This window comes from Aythya ferina, assembly GCF_964211825.1.
Source record: "Aythya ferina genome assembly, chromosome: 9".
Lineage (NCBI taxonomy): Eukaryota > Metazoa > Chordata > Aves > Anseriformes > Anatidae > Aythya > Aythya ferina.
Window position 1 is genome coordinate 17,740,215 of NC_140305.1, and position 18,517 is coordinate 17,758,731.

Below are 18,517 nucleotides of genomic sequence, written 5' to 3' on the forward strand. Positions count from 1 at the left end.
AAAAAAGAAAAAAAAAAAGGAAGGGAAGGGAAAGCATATAATTACATGATTATCAGTCAATGCCCCTTGGTTTGCAGTTTTTAAAGCAAGAACTGCTCAAACTTTGGATCAAGAAGCGAAGCAATCTATTTCTGAAGTGCAAACAGGGAAAAGTTATATGAGTCTTCTAGCAATTTCAGGCAAATATATCACAGAAGCAGCATGCTTAGGCTTTTTACTGTGCATCTGTCTGAGGTTTCCAGTAAGATTTCCCTGATATATAGTAAGAGTCAAAACTCTAATCTGTTTTAACTCTTTTTTATTGTCTCTGCAGCACTAACTTTGAAAAATGGCCTCGTCCCCAAAGAACTGCACACAGTCCGTGTAGGGAAGCTGTTAAAATAAATGCATTACATAAAAATATTGCAGGGAAACTCAGCTCTGAGGGTTTGGGAGCCACAACATACAGATATAAAACAGAACAGCAGAAGTATGAGTGGAGGTCAGAGGCAGAGAACAAGGGAAGTCCCCTGTCTGGCAGTTGTTGCACATGATCTCTGGAATCAGCAATTCCTACTCTGCCTTCTCAGGGCTGCAATGTTTTAATAAATGGCTCTGCTTATGTTAATGTCCTTCTGCCTTCCTCCTCACTGACCTCAATGCGCATGGAGCTGATTCATAAAGTTTCTTCTTTTTCTGCATTTGAGTGCTTTCTGGAGACCTTTTTTGTACTGTTCTGCCTGCGGGATGTCTAGCTGATTTATAGAGACTCAGACACAGCCGAGCATTGCGTTGGCCGCCCTACCTGAATATTGTATTTCCTACACACCATGTTCCTATCTCTGTCTACCACAGTCTGATTTTAGATAATCTGTACGTTGTTCAAAGAAGAGAGTGTACTTTCTCCCTCACAGAAAAGCTCCTGAGATACTCTGGAGTAAAAAGGTGCTTTTCCACTTGTCTTCCTTGAAGAGCAGTGATATTTGTCTAGACACCGATTGTGGAAACTCAGGCAAAGAATAATGTGCGGATGAGAACATGATTCAGTAGTGGAAAAAAACAGACAAATCCCAGGTTGCCTCAAAAGGTTGAATCACAAATAAGATGGCAAAAAGATCTAAGAACACAGGAGATGACAGAGGAGCTCAGCTTGGCGTTTGTCTGTTAATTCCAGCAGAATATGCAGATTCCACCCTCATGACACCACTGCATCATCTCACCTCATCAGTGCCTCATGACGCAACCCCTTTCTGTAGCGTTGAGTCAGCATCGCTGTGCGATCTCATCTTGGTCATGCAAGCTGGGAGAAAGGCTGTCCGAAGAGGGAGAAAGCTGTGACCAACCTATCCAAAGGTCCCCAGGGGGATTTAAATACTCGTGGTCATTTCACAAACACTCCTCCCAGGGAATAATATGGGCTTAAAAAACTTTCATGGTTGGGACATAAAATGACACAGCACTGTGCTACAGGGGAGCTCACACAGCAGGTAGAAGGGTAATAAATATCATGGGTTGAAATGAAGGACCAAAAAATGCCTGCAATAAACTCTTGGAGCTCCAAAAGAAGTTGCAAAGGACATTTTTCCTGAAGTGACAGGTAGGACTGATTCTGCCTGCACAGCTCTGCTAGAAGCCTGGAGCTGAGTGAAGTTTTCTTACAGCATCAAACTCAGTGTGGAGCAGCAAGCCTCTGCTCCCCCAGCCAACAAAAGCTGTTCCCTATTTTGACCAAAACATTGAAAGAATCTAAAAACTCATGCAAGAGTCCACTTCCAAGAGGCGACGTAAAGAGTAGCTTTATGCTAGAAGAAACCCAGCCACACACAGATTAAAATACTGGGCCACTAGCCCTGAGTCTGATCTTAGACAATCCCTGAGGCTTAAACACAAGTCTAAAAATGCACCATGGCACACCGAGCTGTGCACTTCTGTAATACCACAGTCAGAGCAAGAGCTCTTCCTGGAAGCACCAGTTCCAAATACCTGATCCCAGTCAGAGGCCAGGTGCTTCTCGTCGTATTTGCACATACTAGTCCCTTTTGTTGGGGGATTTAGGTCACAAGAGCGTAGGAAAGGCAGCTCTGAATCACCTGGCTTTTGCACGTGTTGCCTACACATTGTGCAAAGGTTTCTGAACTCAGCCTCCTTTCAAGACACACCCTTTGTTTGTTACTTTCTCTTAGGGCTTTTTCGCAACCCCATCCACTGCCAACATAAACAAGGTTTCAACATCTTCCCCCAATCTGTCTTGCTCCGCTCTGCTCTAAATGTCAACCGGCAACATAGCGCTGTTCACTTGCTTAATTGGGCAAAATACTTGCCATTGCAACCCCGCGCCGTGACTCCCTCCGGGAGAAAGTTTCTTGGGAATTACAAATGACAGGACCTGCAATTCCGTGTTAGTCACATTGCTACCAGATACCAAGAGCCTTGCGCAGGTAGGACTGCGGCTGGCACTGCTGAGCAGCTGTCAAACCTCTGCAGCACACTGGGGAAGGCGAGGAAGAGAAACGGTGAAGGACTGCGATGGCTGGTAGTTGTTTCTGCAGTTATAGTGCTTTCTACTACTTTCACCCTGTGCATCAAGTGCAGGGGAGACAAGATGCTGCCATCAGCTCAGCTAGCATGAAACAAACTGTGGGACGTGCTTCCATTCCTAATAACTGGGATAACTGGGGTAGGTGCCCTCTCACTCAAGGGACTCAGGGGATTGGACCTGATGATCTCTTGAAGTCCCTTCCCAACCTCTACAATTCTGTGATTCTGTGTGACTCCACAATAAATGCTCCAAGACCAGTGTCTGCAAGCAGCTAGGAGACACAGCCACCACAGAGACCTTCTTCATTCCCAAGTATTGTCCACAGTAGCAAGCAGACATAATGCACTGAACAGGGCACATCTAGCAAGCCCAGGAGCATGGAGGGTTGTGCTGTGCCTACACTTGGCCACTCGACGCGGCCCGTGGAGCTAAAAGATTAGCACGGCTGCCCCAGGACTCCCTGCGCACGGTGTTTAATGTATGTTTGCATCTGTCCACGTTTTTGGCAGGGCCTGCTGCGTGTCTCAGAGGGAGCTATCCTGTGCGTGGGCTGGGACAACATCCTGTTATGCTCGCAGGCGACAGGCACACACCATGCCGGACTGTCATCAGCCTCCTGAGCCTCTGCCCAGCCCGAAGCCCGTCTGTGGGCGGTGCTGCTCACCGGCTGAAGGCGGTTGCTTTTATCAGCAACCTTGATCACGGGGATTTTCTCTTATTCCATGCTCTAGCTTCCTCCAGCCTTGGATTTGCATAAAATCCTGGGTTAAGACTAGTCTGATCCCAGGATGAGAACGTTGCATCATGCCCGGCAAACCATCCCAAACTGGCACTCGACTGGGTGTAACTGCACTGGAAACAAAACCGTGCAGGGACAACTGTTGAGTTTTCCTTAGAAATAGGAGGTGCTTGCTTTGTAGATCAGACCTCTGCACGCCGTACCGGATTGTGGCGGCAACTCCCAGCCAAGTCTCTATTTGTTTGCAGCCCGTGTTGCCACAGCAGCCAGGTGCTTTCCATGTTCAGTCCCCAGTGCTGCAGTGAGAACCATGTCCAGCCTCCAGGGGCTGCCACCAGCTACTGAATAATGCGAACATGCTGACTTTGGTGACGGAAGGCAGCATCTTGCTTTCTCTATGTGCTCCCTAGCCAGCAGCAGCTGCAGAGAAACAGAGAAGTCCCATGGCGTAGCTAAAAGTATGAATTCAAGTCTTGTTGGACACGCTGGTGGATACTCCTTGTTGCAAAAGGTATCATTCAGACCAAGGAGTTAAAGATAACAGGTTGCAGCAGTAGCCATAATACTTTCTGAGGGGTTGTACTCTACAGGAAGGTACCTGATGGGCTTTTCTAGGTCCTACTTTGCTAAGCCCAAATACATGTTTACAGAGGTGGGGGTGATCATCCAGGCAACGTTCACAACTCTTAATTTTTTCTCTGGGTAAAATAACAGAGCAAAACCAAGGTTGTGCAACACCAAGTGTTCAATACAGAAACCACCCTCTATCCTGTTCACCTTTCCATTGCCACCGTATGGCTGAGAAGATGGCTCAAGCTTTTTCCTTGCTGAGTGCCAGATTCACCTGCTGCAAGCTGCTTTGACAAAGCATGGACACAGATGGACTATCAGAGGATGTAACATCAACACGAGGTTGTGAATGACACTGGGCTACAGACTGCCCCACGGCCTGAAATCCCTCAAAGCAGTGCTGATCTACTCGTAATACCTATATTATCTTGCTGTAATATAAAAAGATATACTTCCTGCTAAAAATGGCATGCTCCCCTTGCCAGCTAGACGCAATCTAGATCTGTCTTTGTCATTACAGTATCCAGTACCTGGCAAGCCAACAGCTGACAAACTCTGAAACTGAAGACAGAAATATGACAAGCAGAATGGTGCTGGTTGGATCCGAGGTGCATGTACACACAGGGAAATCACTCATCCACTGCCATGAACCATGCTGCAGCTCACAGCTGGACCAAAGGGGTTCATCCTCGGCCTTTCACTCACTGCTGTCATTAGCTGGAAATGTTTTTTCAGACATTGTAGTATACCCAGGCTCAGCCAAGATGTCACATCATGAAACCGAGTGTGCAGTCATATTGGTGGGAGAAAACTCCAGTGCTTTGTGTCAACAGTGCTCAAAAACCAAGAGCTCCTGCAACCAAGAAATAAAATACCCCATCCTTTGCCCAGTTACAAGCAATGCATCAGCTCTGTCTCATGGCAAAATATCCATTCCCCAACACCACAGTGACCAAAACAAAAGGAAAGAAGTCTGCAGATTGCAGTCTTAAACCAGAAATGAGACTGAAATTGTGATTGCAAACACCGTAGGAGCTTTCCCACCTTGCTGCTGAGATTATTTATTTATTTGTATGTGATTTCAGTAAAGATTTTACTTTATTGAGAAGTTTTCTGTTTGGGGATGTTTTTGTCCTGATGACGATATTGGATCATGCCAGACCTCCACCTGCGCATCTCACTTGCACAGCTGCAGCCCCACCTTTCTCCTAAGAAACACCAAGAGCATTCCTCCTTGTAGAGGAAGAGAGTGAGCTCTTTGCCCAGAACAACAGAGGAGCCTGCCTTCCTGGTAGCAAAAGCCTTTTCATATAAACACCCAGAAAAGAAGACAAGTTGGTGACAATTCGTGCTTGTACCACCAAGCAAATGAAGCAAGCTAAGAAAAGAGTTTAATGGCTAGTGTGAAGGCAGTGTATAATAATAAAAAAAATAAAGAATATTTATCAGTGCATTCCCTCTGAGAACCAGGTTAACTGTAGTTAAACTTTTCTAGCCCCATTTAAAAAGTAATCTACATTTAGGTAAACTGAGTCAGAGATTTTTCAGTTGGCGCAAATACATGGCAAAGCAAAGACTCCCATCTCTCACTACTTACTTCATACTCCTAGATGCCAACCTTCCTTCTCCAGGAGGACAAAAAGAGAAGTTGGCTCTAGAAAATATAGCCAGTGTTTACATTTTATTGATCTATGGACATTGCCGTTGGCCTCAACATGACAACAGTGCAGCAAAGAGAGCCTTTCATTTGCCTGTGCTTGGCAGAAAGTGTCTTTCTTTGGTTACTCAGCTGAAGTTGACAAGTTGCCCAGTATTTTTATTATCAGTTTGTCAGCTCTATCTCACTACTGCCCTCTTAATTTATTATTTTGCATTTCAAAATCACAGGTGTGACTCATTGCGCAGCCAGAGGTTATAATGAAGTGTCCCACTCATATTTTAGCTCACCCTTTGTTCAAGACAATGCGGATTGCAGAAGGTTTCTGAGGAGGTAAGAGGATTGCAAAAGAGACGAAGACTCTTCTTTTATCTAACCAACGTGTGGGCAGTGAAACTACCTGATATGAAACCGGCTGGGTGCAAAGGTGGGCACGGAGGTTCATTTGTCATTATTGTGAGGGCTGAGACTCAGAAGATAGAGCAGCTGTAACTGAAGATAGGCAACCAAACACAAATCACCTCACCTTGAGGATGAGGCCAGCAAGGGAATCCTAGGATAATACACACCTCTCAGGATTGCCTCTACTCTTTAGTTTCCAACAGGACAGAAGATGAAAACCAAGCAGACAGTCGCTTTTCAATTAGCAAGTCTTATCATCCCCATCCTATGATTTAAATCAAGAAGTGACTTTAAACACAAGATTTTGAACTGTTTGTTCTGCCAGCATTGTGCAATTAAGCATCTTGTTGCATTAGAGTTTTTGAAATACGAAAATATGTTTTGTAGCATAAAATGACGCAGCCATCTTCTATGGTGCTGGCAGAAGAGAAGATGGAGCACGTGGAAAGAGCATCTTGCTATTGACTCTGAAAACGTTGTGGAAATCATGGTATGAATCAAGAGATTGTCTATATGAAAAATTGGTGGGAATGCTTCCTGTTACCATGTTCCTGTTACCTGTTCCTCTGCTTAGCTCATGCTAAGAGAAGAGACCCTTTTATCCCTGAAGAGTCGTCTCCAAACCCAGAACTATTCTGAATTAATTTGCTCTTTTAATTGGCTTCTGAATGGAGCTGGCCCCCACAGCAGAGATGCTGGTTTCACCCTACGTGCATGCAAACTGCACAAACTTGAGAAGGCACGACCACAATTTGTTCATAACAGTGAGCTTCCAAAGTCACCCTCCACAGTGTCCTAGCAAGTCTTATCGCCCTTCCCAGGGGACAAGATGCATGTTCTGTTGCCAGAGTACCCAGAGCAGTGACAAGCAGGGGCAGAGCTGTTAGCAACACTCGGTTTCTTTAAGGCTGCAACACAGAGCACGCAGTCTGCTCTATCTCACTAGAGGGGAAAACTGTGACTCAAAGGCTGTCCAGTGGCAACAGGGAAAACTACACCAAGAGCACTTGTTCAGCTCTGCCATATCCAATTTCTGTCAAGTATAGAATAATAGCTATCCAGCGAGCTGGGACATGCTCTACCAGCATCAATAGAGTTGTGCTTCAGAGCATCCCTCGAGGTAGCAGAGAATTATCCCTATTTTATAAATGAGGTAACTCAGGTACAGGGATTAAAGCCAAAATGTTCCAACCTGGCTGCCTACTGCTAGGTACCTACACCCATATTTACGCAACTTATGTGGCCTGATTTTCAGAAGGGCAGGGCAATGAAAATTTTGGCCTGAGGGATTTGTTCACACACAGTTTACTGGTAACAACGCCCAGGATGGAAGGCTGGTCTCTGCTACCTGTCTTACTCCTTAACCACTAAAAACATCCTTTCTGCCACTAGCCAGAAGCTGGCAAAAGTCCCTGCTGTCCCCATTCACCATGCATGAGCTCGGAATGAGCAATGCAGACTCGCTGCCTACATACTCACAACGAGAGACTTGGAAAGAGCAGCAGCAGGAGTAAAATTCTTGCGATTTCTTTGCTCCCATCTCTGCTCTTTGGACCTTGAGCAACTTTGCTTGCAGTGCTTAGCTAAACCAGCATGTCTGGTGTGCAAACTTCTGTTCTGTCCCACGTGCCATCTTCCTCCTCTCCTCCCCACGCATCACGTCCTTGTCAAGGCACCTGTAGTGCCAGAGCACAGGTCCAGTGCAGAACCAGTTACACAGAGCAGTAGGAAAAGGGGAAATCCAGCCACATGAACTTCTGAACTGCTCACGCACAAAAGCACCAACAGGAGTAAGCTGATCCCAGTGTCTCATCACCTTCCTCTTGCAGTCTCTTTCTGGGCTTTAACTGAGCTTCAAAACGTGCTGTGGTTTATGGGGAAATCTTAAGTAGTAAGAAAGCTTAGGAAAAATATTCCACTGCACCAACAACCAGCAAAGCCCAGGAGGCAGAACACTTGCTGGCTATAAGGGAGCCCTTATAGTGCCCCTGCTAAAATCAACCCTGCTAGGGACTAATGGGGTACTTGTCTTATCTCGTTAAAGAGCCTTGCTGTCTTGAGAAGTGCACTTAAAAAAATAGCACTGGTGGTTGGTTGCTACAAGAGGAAAGGAGGACAGAGGATTTCAACCGTCTCTAGGGAACAATTGCTGGCCAGGTCACCTCAAGCCTGACCTGCAACACCAAGTCCTTGCTACAAACCTGCTGCTGTCCGCCCTCGTGCCCTATTTCATCTGCCACTTCTTCTTCCCCCTCCCTGAGGTTGTGCCCTGTGCACGGGGCTCCCGCTCGGCTGCTCTGTAGCATCCTCCCAGCCAGAGGGAGGACGGGTGAGAGGAGGCGACAACCTCCAGCAAAGGTTAAGGCTGCAAAAGAAGGAAGTGTCAGCTCAATCAGGTCAGCTCAGTCAGCCGACTGCTGCTGTAATCCCTCTGCCCTGGGTCTCCTGCATTGCTCTGCCAGCACACTGGAGGCTGCCACACAAGCAGGACCCCATTCACCCTGTCTCCATGGTGCTGCCAGCCCGCAGCCCCCAGGGAAAAGGGGTGAGGAGGAAGCAGCTGATGACAGGAACCTCCCAGAGCTGTTTCGAGCCCAACTCTTTGCAATGCTCGTTGCTATAAACTGCTTCTCTGTATTTTGGGAACGTGGACTTTGAGAGAGCCCTCGCTTGAGAGCAACCTGAAGTTCAGAAATTGGACTCGGCACCCTCTGGTTTCTTCAGAAGAAGGCTGAGAGCTGGATCTGAACCAAATCCTGCACTCCAGCTCAACTCCACATTCCCAGTGGGCCCAGAAATACTGAGAAACGGGTCGTGAAATGGCAGCAACCGAGTCCCTCCGGCCTGCTAGCCACCAGGAGGAAGCCAGCAGAGCACATGCCTCCTATCTGATAAAAGCCGGTGCTGCACTTCATGCGGCAGCCAGTGCATTATTCCACAGTGAAAACAAACCCTATTCTTCTCTGCCAGATAAACACACTTGATCCTATAAAGAGCAGCATTTCTGACTATTCAGCAGCAGCCAAACTCACGATGGGAAAAATAACAGGTGTTTGTCAGGCACTCCTTGTTTATTCACAGTGCTTAAAATAATTGCTTAAAAAAATCCAACAGAGATTTAATTTTCTATGCTCCCACATTTAAAAAAAAAAAAAAACTAAGCTTGGCTCATGGTAGTTGAAGGCAATTCATTATGAAAGAGGTGTTCTTTCTGTTGTGGTAGCAAAGAAACCTGCTTATGAAAGCTCCAGAGGAGCAGAATAGCAGAGCAAATTCCTGTCTAGAACCAACACCTCCCTGTGCTTTTCATCGAGCTCTCCAGGTGGAAGCTTTTGTTATCAAAACGTGTAATTTCACTGTCAAAACGGGGCAGAGCGGGGATTAAGCTCCGCCAGTCAGTGTCTTTCACTGCCCATCTCCGTCACTCTGCCTTTTATAACACAGCGATAGCCTTGGGCTGGCGTGTGCCCTTCCCTCTTGTTCTGATGGTGGAGCGGGAGGAAAAGTGCGCTGCCCCAGGGAAGAACGCGTGCATCAGAGGCACAAAGTGTGCTTCAGCCTCTGCTTGCTTCTCCGGGAAGTAATTGGCAATGTATCCTGATCAATAGACTGCTCTCCAACGAGGCAGGCTGACACACGGTGTAGGAGAATGAGAGACTCTATGTCTCCATTCTCTCTCCCTGTGCCACGCACACAGCACGGATAGGGGACATCCTGAGCCCCTTGGGGTGCTCCATACCAGGGGTGAGGGGACACTCAGCACCTAACAAAGCTGCGTGGCATCTCAGTGCATGGCTGCTGCAGGGGTTCAGTCCTAAGAGACCTCATGGTAACAAACAGACCATTGGTAAAAGGATATAGCAGATTGAGCACCATTCCTGAGAACTACGAGCTGTCAGGAGAAGTCATAGAAACCTGGTAGGGAACTTGGAGGGAGAGGAGTCCACCCAGGAGCACCCCAGTGCTGCTGCTGCTGCTCCTGCTGGCCCCCAGGCTGCTGGCAGAGGCACGGGGGGGTGCAGCCACTGCTTACCCCCTTGTCTCCAAGGTGGGGCCAAGACCCCTGGAGCAGCCAGCCCCATGCTGGAATAAACAGCCACATTTTTGTCATTGCCATTCCAATGAAGGTGCAGGAGAGGCCACCGAAGTCAACCCTTCTCCTTGAGGGGCTCATTTATCTCCAAGCAGCAGCCAGAAGAGGCAGGCCGGACTGCGGCCTGCACAGACAAGGGGCAAAGCAGGGACACGGTGACGATCTTCTGCATTACAGCCGAGGCCACACTGTCACAGTACCATCAGGCTGGTCACACTCAGCAGCCTCCAGCCCAAGCAAAAAAGGCAGATGAAAGCCAGAAAGAGAAACAGAGGCACAGGGGAGAGCGCTGACTTCCCCGAGGTCACACAGCAGCGGCTCAGCGAGCGCCCGCAGCCCCATGCCCTGCTGCCACAGGGCTCCTCATGGAGCAGTTCAGATGATGGGCATTTCCACCAGCAGAGAGAAGATGAAAGAAGGCTGGCTGCAGCCTGCGTAAAGGCGAGATGAAAGGGGCTTGGAGGCCAGAGGAGCAAAGAAAAAGGACTGACTGTGAGAGCAAAGCCGGTGCATGAAGGGCAGCAGCAACCACAGTGCGAAGAGCGGCTCCAGCGTCAGACACAAAGCAGCAGCAAAGGCTCGGCTCGGAGAGGGCAGCCAGCACGATCAAGCCTATCCTGAGCCCAACCAGACTGCAGATGTCTGCGCAACAAAAGAGCGAGTGCTTCTTTTGTTGGAGGCCTGCAGGGCAAGGCAAGGCTTTACGCACACAGATGAAGTAAAGCCAAGTCCCGTGTAGCTGGTGTGATGACCTGAGCAGAGAGTCAAGGAAGAAAGGCAGAGGAATGGAGACATAAAGCTTGTCTCTCTGCTTAGCCTCTAAGCCTTTCCCTCTTTGCTCACGCCCCTCAGGCACCAAAACCCATGAAGTTATCCAAAACCTGCGCAAGCCAATGGCATTTCCAAGTCACCCCTTGCCTTCCCCATCCACCCACGAGCTGCATGCCCCCAAAGCAGATGGATGCACACATGAATATCCTTCGTAGGGCAGGCTGCTGGGAGCCCCGTGCCACGTCTCACCCCGGCTGCAGCAGCACTGGTGACGCAGCGCTTCCCCTGCTCACCAGAGCCCCGCTCCAGCCCTGGGGACCGCAGCAACAAGCCCGGCACAATAATGGTGTGGCTCAGCAGCAGGGATTTATGAGCAGGCAAAGAAAATGAGAATTATAGGTGTCCGGTCTCTATGACAGAACCGCCATATATTTCCTCTAACAAAGCATGTGACAACAGCTCCATAAATTCACATAGTAACAGAAGCGAGCGCCAGCTCGTCATCGCAGCTATTTAAGGAGCCAAGTAGCACTCTGTACTTATTGCAGAAGTTCACAGTTAGTTAAAAATAAACATAAAAAAGTCACTTTTAGACCCTGGCTGAGTAAGGCTTTTTGCTCAAGATGCCCAGCATTACCTCCCATCTCTTTTCCTTTTATGCCTAGACAAGCTCTCCTTTGCGGCATTTGGTGCTAGGCACTGCCAGATGCCTACCAAAGTAGCTTAGCTTGGGATGTGCCATAATCGATTGTAAAACTTAGCAGTGAGAATGAAATACTAGATCCTTCTCATTTACCAGCAATGCTGAAATGTGCTTTAAAAGTTATTTAGCTATGACCCATTAAATATCTAAGGAGAGCTTTACTGCTATGTAATTGCTAAAGAAAATAACCCCAATGTCCACCACATGCTGAATTTGTTTTATTTAATGCTGTCTCATGATTAGATTATTTGCAGTACCTGTCAGTTAATGTGCTGTTTTCATTGCTAATTTAACACTTCTTCCTAAAGGGAGAAGGGGGAGAGGGTGAAAACACCTCTTCACAGTGAGCTGCAAATCAAAAAATAGCTGCATGCTTCGTTGTCACTTCTGCTACTCTCCTTTCTGACGTATAAAGAGAAGCTCACTTTATAAAGACAAAATCACCTTTCAAACATGAGAAATATTAAGTTTCTCTGGATCCTGTGGCTTTTCTTTGTTCTTAAAGCTTTGGGCAAGCTTTAGAAGAATGATCTCAGCTAGAACAAAAACTTGGAACTTCCTTAGCTTAAAGCTTAACTTCAGCACCAATTGGAATACAATTTTCCTATAGGAAAAATTTGTCTTTTCAGTGAAAACCTTGAAAGATAAGAAATGGAAATTAGGGCTTGCTCTCTGTGGAGCTAGAGCACCAGAGAGCTTGGTCCCATTTTTCTCCCACAGCCCTGCTCAGACTTCATTTCCCATGCAGCTCTTCCACTCCTGACCATTATTCCTCTTCTTTTGGGGAGCCTTTCCTGGCCTCAGGGCAGTGAGTGAGGGACCAAGCCCTTGGAGGGTGCTGAGGACTTGAGGCCTTTGAACTAAAATTTTGCTGAGGCACATCCTGTGACATTTTCCCAGGGTCGAAATTATGCAGATAGCAGAAGAGAGAGGCGATTCTTGTTTGGTTGGTTCAGTAAGTAGCTGGTGTTTTGTACAGAAATGACGTAATTTTGGAGGAAAAAAAAAATAAGGTTAGTCAAGAGCCAGGTTAAAAGAAGAGTGTTTAATGGAAAAATTTCAGCCAGCCCCACTAAGATCCCTTCTTTATCTCAAGGTTTGGAAGAGCTGAGGCTCTTTCTGTAGCGCCTGGTGTCACATTGCATGGCTCCCCCAAAGGCAGCAGATTGTTTATGCATTAGTTCTTTTGCATAATACCAGCAGCTATAGTGGATTCTTTTTACACACATTGTTCACGGCTAACAAACTCAGGAAGGAAATTTACAGTCCTGAATCGCAAGCAAGGTCTGCGAGGCGTCCCTGACAGGGCTGCGCTGCTGAACTTTGCAGTGACTCACACGGCACAGGAAACATTTGCTCAGCGCAGCCCCATCTCCCCTCCATCCCCTTTTTGCTTGAAGTGCAGGGTTTAAAAGCAGGTCCCAGGAGTTTCTTTTAATTTTGCTTTTGGGGTCTTTTTTAATTGTTTTTCTCAGAGCGTTTCGCTGCTTTCTGCATAAAGAGAGGTTATTTACTAGCGATAAGCAGTGTTAAATGGACAAAGTGCTTGGGCAGAAAGCCTTGGGAAGGAGAATGCCAGCTTTTATGGCAGAGAATCTGCTGTTCTTGGTTGGATGCTACTGTACCAGCTAAGCTAAATTAAATGCTGTTGTTCTCTACCTCTGTTCCCACCTGGGAGGCTAAATAATGCATATGCACAATTGAAGGGCTGTGTGCGAGGGTGCAGCAAGCACAGAGAACAGAGGAAGATTGACATAAAAGACCACCAGGACCCAGGTTTTATGCAGAGGAGGGTTCAGCAGAGCACCTGTGACATTATTGTATTTCTATCTGCCAGCAGCTCTCAGTGTTCAGCAAGTTTACCCCGCCTCACTCCTCCCGCAACCAACATGTAACGAAACCAATTAAAATACTTGTTAAAGTAAATAAATAAATAAAGGCACTGCATAAGATCTGGCTGTTCAAAGCCTAGCAGCTTTTACTTGTGCATTTTTGTCTCCTCATTAATCTGTTTATGAAAGGGTTTTGATTAGTTCCATATATTCAACTTCTGAAGTTAATACCTTAGCGGTCTAAGGTGTTTATACCAAAGCTAACACTGAGTTTTCTCTCAGCTGCAATAAACATGTAAATCTGAACTGATTCATGCATGCAAAGCAAGTTCTAAAATTGAGGTCAAAAACGTTTTTCAAATGATGGTTACAACCCTATGGTAAGAAATGGCTCGGGACACCTGTTAGTTTATTCTGACCAGGGAGACTTCATACATCCCTGTATTTGTGTACGCCTGTTTGTCTGCTACACTGACTCACACCTTTTTAATTATTATTCTATAAGATAATTAAAAACACGCAGCAGCTCCAAAGTTCTGTTAAGCTGTTAACTCAAACCCATAACCCAACCCCTATCTGATGTGATCCTAATCTGCACATACACGATCCCAATCTGATTACCACTACGTGCTCCTCTCTACGTGTTCCAGCACAGCTAAACCTTGTCTTAAAGGAGACTCCCACCCCTATCAGCACTAAAGCATGTGCTGAGCCTCATTCCCATGACCGGGGTGGGATGGTTTGCATGCAGACAGTTAAGTGCACGTATAAATATTTACAGAGTTTGAGACATGGTCTGACTAATTAGGTTTCCATAGCAATTAGCCCAATATCTTGATTAGGACCTGAGGCTGCTTCTATTGTAATAAAAATATAATAATATAAACCTCATTATATTGAGATGATGAAACCAGAACACTCTTACAAGGAAAGAATAAATGTTGGTTCAGCAGCAGGCAACGGACTTAGCAGGGACACCAGAATAAAGCAAATAAAACTGACATTCTGCGGTGTGAGAACGCTCTGCATCTAAACACAGGGATTTAAGAGGAGAGGAGGAATTAGACATCTGCTAAGAGCAGCCATAGCATTGCTTTTCCAGGATTTTAAGCCTGGTTTTTGCTGTTGTTTTTTTTCCCAGTATTCTTCGAAAAAGGGTGTCTGCTCACATGATAGAGAAGTGCCTACAGCTTTACATTTATCTCAGAAATTTGTGGGGTTTTACCAAAGCTCAAATTCAATATTATTAGAGAACTCTCACTGAAAGTGGAAAACACAGGGTCAGCGGAGCAATAACTCCTTCCCTGAGAGCGCATTTTATGTCTCAACAGTTGCTAATGTTGTACATATTAATTATCATGAGCAGCAACCCATGAAGAGATTACATCCGCATAGCAGTTGTGCTTGTGCCGTAGGTCTGCCGCAGCCACCACTGGGGAGGGCAGCGCTGCCGGCTGCCAGGGACTGACAGACCACATGCACACTGGATGGACAGATGTACAGAAAGCTGTAAAACCACCCAGCCTTGTCTTCCCTGAAGTCGATAGGAGGGCAGGCACTAACCCTCTGAAGTGCCAGCAACAAACTCCTGCTTTGCAGACACTGACACTGCTTCCCAGCCTCAATCCACAGTCACACTGATGCTGAAAATGCTTTGCCTTGTTTTGCTGTTTGGACACCATCATTGTTCTCTCAACATCTTAAGTTTTCCTCCTCCCCCCCCCCCCCCAAACCTTCACAATTCAAATTAAAACTATGTTATAACCTCAGAGCCTGGATTTTCTTTTTAAAAAGAAGATACTGCAGAGCATCGCTAGATCCACAGCAAATCTAGATTAAGCAAAATGGGAGCTCATTAGCCTTCATGGACAGGCATTTAAAGTACTTAAGAGGGGACATAGAGCGCTGCCCTTTACATTTACTTTGGCACTAATATCAGATTAAAAAGCAAAAGGTTATTAAGTAAAGGTAATTGTCTGTTTTGTAGAGGGAATCTTTCTGAGGCACTGCCTGAGGCACTTAACTTTAAGAAGGTTAATTGTCTCATGGTGGAAGTCAAGCTATTACTGTTATTATGGACAGTTAGGAAAAATTCAGCCTGACATCCAAAGTCCAATAACAAGCCTCAAAAATGGAGCTGATTGGCTGATAGCCACAGGTCCATAATTAGAAAAATTGGCATTAGGAAAACAAAGCTGAGCCAGTGGTGAGCCCTGTCTGTGCAGATGTGGTACAGCAGCTCAGAGCAGCACGATGCTGCCGGGGCGGCTGGTTGGGAGCTGAGCTTCAGAAAAGCCCCTGAGCTGGGTGAGCAGAAAGCTCTACAAGCCTGGGTTTAACTCTGAAAACATGCTGAGAGGCAAGACAGTTTTCTTCCATACCTGTCTTCAGGACAGGTGGGGAAAACTGAGCATTTAGGCATGTAAAAAATACCAAAACATTCCTACATAGAGCTCTGGCTCAGACTTGCATGCTGCTGGCATAAAGCTCAGCAGGAAGCCCATTGCAAACCACTCCAGGAGCAGTTTCCCTCCGTTTGCAAATATTTGATTTTGGTAGGGAGGCTTGAATAACAAAAATCCCTCTCCTGAGCATCAAAGTGTTGGCTCAGCAGCTTTCTACCCCCATCTTCCTGGGGAGCCCATCGCATCCAGCCCCAAAGGAGACGTTTGGTTTACAGCTTAGCATTTCCATCTGACTTTTAACCCCAGGCTAGGGATCCCTCCTCAGGCACAGGAAAGCCTTTTCCTCTGTGAACCCACCTCTCTGTGCTACTCAAAGCCTTCTCTTGCTCGGCTTCCAGCTCTCTGGGCTGAAGCAGGCACAAGATGAGTGGTTTTCACCACCACGGTTACCATGTGCTGGTATCACAGAGGAACAGCTGTGACCTAAGCAGTGTTGGCAAAGAGCTCTGGGATGTTTTACGCTGTAAATCCTTCACCCATTCCGGAAGAAGGCAACTATTTCTTCTATGTTTGCATCAATATTTAAACACCTCAGCACATCCTGCTGACAGCTTAATGGTAAGAGTCAGCCTGGACATTTTCCCACCCCAAGCCAATTTTCATCCTCCAAACCCCCTGCAAACAGCACCTTGGCAGCGCTGCTGGGAGCAGGAGCTGTCACCAGCCATGCTGCATGGGTTGGAGGAACCAGTGGACAAATAGACAAAAGCCTGATCCCCCAAGTCTGTGGTATAGCCAGAAAAAGGATGTAGAACTACCAAGGTCCCAGGACATTTTTCCATGTTGGAGGGACTGCAGCCCCAAAGTCAGGCTGTGCAGTCAAAAGCAGTCCTGAGGATTTGCATGGCAAAGACACAGGAAGGAGCAGATAGAGAAACCAAAGGAAAAATAAATCAGTCACAGGTTAGACAGGAGAAGCAGTGAGGCACGGAGTGATTGAGGAGCAAGCCTCCTGTTCCTTTCTCACACACCACGGTGTGCTGCCAGGAGGCTGTCCCTCAAGACCCTGGATGTAAGCTGCCTGCAGACAACTGGCTGAGGATGAGATGCTGGATGAACATGCTTTGATGACAGGGCTTGACTCATGCCCAGAGATGTGCTTTGAGTGGACAGGGCAGGCCAGTGGGACAGCTATGCTTGGGAACAAAGCACTGGAGTCCAGGCTGCAGAAAGAGTCTGGGGCCCAAACCCATGCATTTCCCAGGAAGAACAGGGAAGAAGAGGAGCAGAAGCTGACATTGGCTTATACACTTAAGTTCTCTGGGGATGGAGCCATCCTTTTGTCCCATGCTCCCCCAAAACATGAGCACAGTCCCTGAGCTACGTGCTTCAGCTGTGATGTGGATGACCACAGCACAGAGAGGCGCTGTGCCTGCACGGCGGCCGGCAGGGCACCTGCAAAGGCACAACTTGGCAGTGGCAACAGGAAAACAAACTGGAGAGGGCCTTGGGAAAAGCTCTCCTCTGGAGCAGAATAAACTCTCCGGAGGTCATTCCCGGTTTCCTTGTTCCTTAGTTAAGACCTTTGTTTGTTGAGTTTGGCCCTACACTAGGGCAAAATATCACCATCTTCGCCGTGGTGTGGCTGAGAAGAGCACTAAAACCAAAGCAGTGCAATGTGTTCTTGTTTTGGAGGTGCTAAAACGTGGGCTAATCAGAGGCCAAGTTTCAGGATGCCCACTGACTGCAGCATTTACTGGGTAGGGAAGCACAGCCTCACTCAATATTAGACAGCTTGTACGGTGAATCAGAGCTTAATTATAACTTTGGCTTTAGTGCCTGTACTAAAGGAGGGTCCCCAGGGCTGAACAGGACCAGGTGAGTGCTGTAGTGATCTGCAGTGTTATCTCAGCTCAAAATTCAGAAGGCATCTTATTACTAATGGAGTAGACTCATTTAACAGTTTTTTTTTTTTTTGAGGATAATTAAGCCATCTGGAAAGAAGACCATAGCATCAAAGCAAGATCCTCCTGTACATGAGGTACAATAGTAATTTTTTTCCTCATACTATCAACTGTGCTGATTCATAACAGTTGAGGGTCTGCCTCAGTAGATCAACCTGAGAAAGTCAGAACAGTCAAACCTTCCTACGTCAGCTCCCCAAATGGGCTCCTGTTGAAGGACACTAGCATACAGGAGTATTATTTTATTGCCAGGAAAAAAAAAAAAGCATGCATTGATGCAGCAATTTGCCAGTAGCCCTGCAGCTCTTTTTAATGTCACTAAGAACCAAGGGTCAGCACATGGGGTGAAGTGATCACTGCAGTGAGGTGATGTTTGCCCATGTAATCTAGGATGATGAAAGCCAGGTCTCCAGACTTCCAACACAACACTGTATATCCAATAAACCACACTACCCTTCCCCTTGCTCCTTCTCAGCTGATCAGTCCCATCCCTGTGACTGCTCTTCCAGATCTGCTTTCCTTTGTGCTTTCCTACAGCTCCACATCCAGGACCACCATCTCAGCTCAGGAGAGTAAGGTCAGGATGAAGCCATGAGCAGTAGGTAGCAGTTTCCTTGCAGCATATTTCTGCTGCCAAGGAGAGAGAAGATGGTCCTACGAGTTATGGAAATTGGCAGGGTCCCCGTGAGGCCATTCTCTGCTGGCCAGCCGTGACGATGTGCTGTAGGACAAGAACTGGCCAAGACCCACAAGGCAAACTTGCTGCAGATTGCAGGAGAACTTCACAAAGGTTAAAACACTCACCCCATTTCACTCTGACACCTCTGCAGCCCCTTCCTCCAGCCAGAGCTCCACTTAATAAT

General features: G+C 46.9%; 1 protein-coding gene across 12 annotated transcripts in view; it reads right to left on the reverse strand.

Annotated features, from left to right (window-relative positions):
• The window catches only part of LPP (LIM domain containing preferred translocation partner in lipoma), a 381,557-nt gene that overhangs the window by 342,683 nt on the left and 20,357 nt on the right, over positions 1 to 18,517 (reverse strand). The window contains exon 2 of one of the 12 annotated variants that reach the window (XM_084529023.1): positions 1,200 to 1,291. The exons of the other annotated variants lie outside the window; for them this stretch is intronic. The gene's annotated coding sequence lies outside the window, so the exon portion shown is untranslated. The remainder of the gene's footprint in view (positions 1 to 1,199; positions 1,292 to 18,517) is intronic. 12 annotated transcript variants of the gene reach the window in all.